Source organism: Apus apus, chromosome 12 (assembly GCF_020740795.1).
Source record: "Apus apus isolate bApuApu2 chromosome 12, bApuApu2.pri.cur, whole genome shotgun sequence".
In the NCBI taxonomy this organism is placed as follows: Eukaryota; Metazoa; Chordata; class Aves; order Apodiformes; family Apodidae; genus Apus; species Apus apus.
Genome location: NC_067293.1, coordinates 13,049,193 through 13,055,192, shown reverse-complemented (window position 1 = coordinate 13,055,192; position 6,000 = coordinate 13,049,193).

Genomic DNA, 6,000 nt, shown 5'->3' with positions numbered 1-6,000 from the left:
GGCTAATGGCTGCTTTATTGCATTAGGCAGTATCTTCATTAAGGCAAAGAAGAGTAACCGAGGGGAATGTGCACGTAGCGTGACTGCTTTGCTAGAACCCCACAAACCACCAACTGGCAGCTCCTTGGCTCCGGGCCACCCAAATCCAAGAGACCATCTGGCAACTGGTTCAGTTATCCCTCCCCAGTTAGCAGATGTACACTAGATGGTGTGGGAACAGCATTTTACAGAAGCAATTAATTTAATCCTCAGCTAAACAGTTTAAATTCCAAGCGATTTGGAGGAAGAAAGGAAAAAAGGCAAAGAAAAAGCCCCAAAACAAACCAGCTTGCTTCCAATTTCAGTGAGAACAACTAAGGAAAAGCCAATTCTGATGGTTTCACCACCAGTGCAAGCCCATTGGCTTTGTTCCTGTTTCCAGCTCCACGTGCTGGACACCAGAAAATGGCCAGATTTATTCTGATGCTGCAATAGCTGCACACACAGTCCCATAGTCAAAACCCCAACTGGGTAGAGACTGATCTTTGAAATGCAGATCTGCCCCAAGTTCAGCTCCTCATCTGACCTTAGGCAAACAATGTAACCGGGTTAAAATTATTTTCCTGGGCCAAACACCTCCCCATCTTCAGAAAATGGAGTAAATTATGTGGTCCTGCTTCAGGCAGTTGGTAACATGGAATCAATTAGGGTTTGTGGAGCACTTGGAGAGTCTTGAATGGGAAGAATCATAGAAATATAGTATACTGTTATTAATTACACTAACTGATTCATTATTATTAAATTAGGACAATTTTGTTCTCTTGAGAAAAGGTAGATATGTTTTTCAGCCATTTCTTTTGCTCACATCCTTAAAGGAGTGACTTTCTGACTTGAGAAGACTGAATGAGGAGCTTAACCCAAATAAAATAAATTGCCAGTAATTTCTGGTATCCCCTATGCCATTATTGAACAATTTGCATTTGAATTGAGGCTTTTTCCATCACAATCCAGCTTCACCTGATCCTGCTCTATAATCACCATCCCCATTTATGAAATCCCAGCATGTTGCAGCAGAAATTATGTCACAAATTCATCATTATGACTTCCCCAGCAGGAGCAATTGGAGCTGAAGATTGACTGTAAAAGTTGCCTTTTTACCAGTCCTGCTTTAAAGATATTTTAATATTTTTTTTTTTAAGGTACAGAAGTGATATTAGCTACTGTGGGGAATTAGGCGAACATGTCATGAATATCCCAGGGATACAAGATTACACCCATGAGTCACAGGAACGATAAAATATGATCAAGAGACTTTATAGAGGATGATCTTTGAAATCAACTCCTAATCTCTGAGAGGTTTACATAAAACAGACCACTAGGGTTGTCTTTTTTTTTTTTTTTTTTTTTTTTTTTAAGTGATTCAAAATTCAAAAGCAAGCCAGAGTGATAATAGCAAAGTTACATCTATTTCTGTCAGGAAGGCTTATCTATCAAACTGCTCCAAGCACCAGGGCTTACAGGTTTGCACACTCCTTGGATGACATGATAATGAGTCTGTTACTGTGGCAAGAAACATTCAGAGACTCAACTTTGGAGGTAAATAATTTATATTTAAATATTTTAGGCTCTTTCTGCGAGGTTATTCACCTCTCCCTGCTGCCTGTCAAAGACTGGTGTGCATTGTATTACCTAATGAGAGCCACTGGAGAACTTTGACACTGTGGAAAAAACCTTAAAGCAAAGACTATGCCTGCTATAAGCAACATACGTTGCCAGCAATTGTTTTATTATCCTCCTTAACTATTGAAAATAAACCACATTGGAATAAAAACATCTATCACCACCACAGCTGAGAAAATAATTCAGCTAAACATGAAAAATGCCCCATAGTGAGTGTAACACCCACTTTGGGGACCACACACCAACCTGCTCACACTAGCTTGGGACCAGGCTGCCCTGTGAGCATCCCACATTTCACATTTGGTGAATGCTCTCTCCTTGCATCTCATTTCTTCTCCACTAAAAGCCTCTCCTCTGCTCTAGTGGCCACCAGCACCTCCCTGGCAAGCCCTGTGCACACAGGGTGGGCACCAACACCATGCCAGCACAGGTCCTGCCCCTGCCATGACACTGGCATCCTGCTCTGGTCCTGCTATGTCACCTTGGGACTAGCCCGGCTCCAGCTCCACAGGTATGGTGCTCCTGCCCCAGCCTCTGCCTGTCTCTGGATTGGGGCAGGATGAAGGAAGAGCTGGGTAGGGGCACCTCAAACATCCCCAGGGCATTGGCAAGGGAAACAAGGGGAAACCTTCAGTTTTTCTAACATCCCCAGCTGCTTGCCCCATAGTCTCAGCATCATGGTGATGCTTGGTGGCAAGGCCCACCATGCCTTGGTAGGTAAGTGCTGTCTTTGACTGTTTTATCAGTGCTTGGAGGAGCAGCGTGAGATGCCACAGACAGACTCTGATGCGGACAAGGTCTGAAGTGCTCTGGACAGCAGAGAAGCAAGGCTATGGAAAGAGGGAGCAAATAGAGAAATAAAAAAATGTGTTCTCCCAGCCATTCTGGGCATGTACTGAGCTCTGCTCCCACTGCCCTACCCCCGTCACAGCCCTTTCCATGCCTCACCTCTACCCATTCCCACCTTTCTCCCAGGCACCCATCCCTCCACGTGGCTGCAGCCCACCCACTCCTCCAGGTTTCAGCAGAGGAGCCTGGGTGGTTTGAGCAGTGGCTGCTCCTGTGGCAGAGGAGATCAAAGCTACCATGTGCCAGCTCCTCACTGCATCAGCTACTAACTCAAACTGCCATCAATTCTCATTTGCGCTAACACAAACTATGGCAGCTGGAAAATTACCCAGACATAAATCACCTCCGCTTGGTTGTCACCCATCAGTCCTCCAGTTTGTGTGCACAGATTTCTCCTCTTCCCCTCATCAGCTTTCCACCTTTTCCAAATTAAAAATGAGCAAAGTAGGCAGCAGGTATGTTGTGTATTTAGTTACAAGAAATCTTTTTGTAACGTTAAGAGTCTGGCAGGTGAATTTGTTCCTTGATATTTCCTAGAGTGCAGTGTTTGACTCACAGGGCAGACAGCAGCCATTTTAAACCAAGTAAAAAATATTCAGGATGAGCAGGAAACAACAAGAATTTGGAAAAAAAAAAAAGTGTGATACAGAAAGGGGCCTCAGCTCTCCCCACATCCCCAGAAGACCAGCACTACAAGCAGCAAGTAACCATCAGCCTTCAGGTTCCCATAGCTGTGACACGGAGTTATTTAGCACAGGTAAGCCTGTTACACTGCAATTGTACCCTTCCATTTCTGAGCAGCAACAAGCAATAATTAACTAGTAACAAACACTGTAATGGCTATTTCATCCTTACTCCAGTAATTAGACTCTTTCAGCTGAGAGGTCTGTCCCAGCCCAGTACAATTCATTAGGGGAAAGAGCAGGAGGAAACCTGGGAGTCATTCAGAGCTGGAAGAAGCAGGAAATAAAAAGACCCAGCCCCACACACCCCATGGCATGATCCCAAGGAGGCAGCTAATTAGATCCACCAGCACGTGGTTAGGTACAGAGCAGGCACGTTTCTGAAGCCTGGATGCCACTAGTCAGTATGTAAAGAGAATGACCCACTGGATGCAGGAAGGGTGGTTTAAAGCTGTTAATGATGCTATGCATGGGAAGGCATCCTGCACTTCCCCAGAGACACCTACCTCGGGCCAGGAGAGCCCAGCTGTGTCTGCAGAGTGCATGGCACAGCATCTGCCATGCAAAGAGGGAGCTAGAGACAACAGCCACCTAATGGGTTTAATCTGCAGGCCATGGACCTGTCCAGGGGCCTCCAAGGTATCTTCTTTCATGCTGGTTTGGGGTTGAGTCAGAAGTTTGGGAGGTAAAATGCATCCTCCTCCCTATGTCCCCCAAAGCAACAGTGTCCTACAAGGTCTACAGGAGATCTCCATATCTACAGCCACCCCAGTCAGCCCTTCTCAAAGAGCAAGCCCTAAGCATGTTACAGACATATCTCCATCAGTCACAACACAGATCACAGTATGATAGGACAGGAGCTAAGCATGACATGCATCAGGGGCCTTGCCTGTGCCACCAAATGCTGATGCAACATCTAGCCACCCATGGCTGGCACATGCCACCTCTGAGGGCCAAGCACCATCTCTCATTGCCACTGTGAGACAAATGCCTCCCTGGTTTTATACCCAAGGCACAGAAACACCTCAGCTAACTAAGAAAGCCTCAAGGGTTTCATCCCCTGCCTTAAAATTCCTAGTTTGGATACTTTACCACAAAGCCACTTGGTCTCAGTTAAGCATAGGACAATCCTTTCCCTCACCTCAAGGTGCTGCAGCACCAGGGCCCTTCTGTTTTCCAGAAAGCACATGTCTACCAGCTCTCGAGGAGATACTTGGCCTGGGGGTCTCCCAAGTTTGCTGTGACAGTGGCATTACAGCCTCGGGACACCCAGCCAGGACAAATCACAGCAAAGCCCCTGTCCTGCCCAGAGACACTTCCTGCTCCAAGGGAGCCTCAGAAACCAGCTCTTTCCTCCCAGATGACCACACAGCCCACTTCTGCCCAGGAAGCCCCTACCCCAAGGCAAGATGACCACAGTTACTGTCACAAACATCCCCTTTACCCCCCACTCCCTTCAGAGCAATAAAGTTCAACTCACAGTTTGTTTAACTCACATCTTGTCCTACTGCTTGAGATAGAGGTCCAGCAGAAGCTCCAACCAGCAGCCCAGCAAACATCCTATTCCAGCTCCTCCCACCACCACACCTGAAAACCCTAACAACTGCAGAACCTCACAGGGTCTTATGGACTCTGCTGCTTAATGACCCTCAGCTGCACAATTAAGACCTGTTCATCCAATTCACTGCTTTCCCTCTTTGATGCTGGAGGTAGCTCAGCTCCCCCAGCCTGCCCCACACAAAGCTGTCTAGGCAGCCCCCCCAAGACACACACTATATCACTAGACTGCTTTTCCTGTACCTCTGATTTGGCTTCCCTAGTTCCCACAGCACTTTTTTCTGCAGCATGAGCTCACCCTGGAGTGCATGAGGGATGACAGGCAGTTGTTTCAGCTAAAGTATCTGCCTCGGGTTTTTTCTTCCTATTAACCAAAGCTTCCCTGCTGATGCAACCTCCAAAGGAGGTGTTTGGAGAGGTGGGAGAAAGCTGGAAGCCAGCTGGACTGGCTCCTTGTGGAGCCTGAGGACGCACAGCAGCCTGCATGACCCCACTTTCCCCACCTGAGCTGGAAGCTCCTGCCTGCTGCCCCATCTGCAGCTCTCCTGGAGAGATACCCAGTGTCCTGCAGCCATTTCACCCCGCTTGGACACCACAGAACCCACCCAACACTAACAATGCTCCTCTTTCTTCTCCAGACCAATATTAGTGACAAACCTGGAGGGTTCCTCCTGCTGCTGCCTGTGGGCATCAGAGAATATGTACTTGATGCACCCCACATGTCTGCAGCAAACAGAAGGCCAGCCAAGAAAAACACAAAAGAGCTGAGTAGCTGGAGATCATCCTGGTATGTCCAGTGCCAGCATTTGTAGGAAATTTGTTGGAAAAAGTACCCCATGCTAACCCACAGAGAAACTACACATGGGCCCCTGCTCATCTGTTGGGTTGTCTCTTAATCTGGATTAAGTTTAACCCCAAATGTGTAACCAGGCCATATAAAGTGAGGACCTGAGAACATAAAGGCACAAACAGCATCTGTCAGATGAGCTGAGCTAAATGCAGCCACAGCTTCTGTGCACTTTGGGGAAACCACTTCCTCTCTGCTACTCACAGCACCTCCAAGGTGACTGTGTTTCCCTGCAGACCTTCCCAAAACATCCAGATGTTGCTCACACCAGTGTTCCAGAAAACCCACAAGGAAGAGGCAGGGCTCTTATAGACACGGTGGTCTCAGGACAGTGGTGGGAAAACCTCTCCAGCCAGAGGGAGTGTCTTACCAAGCCAACTCAGTCAGCCAGGACACGGGTGCAGG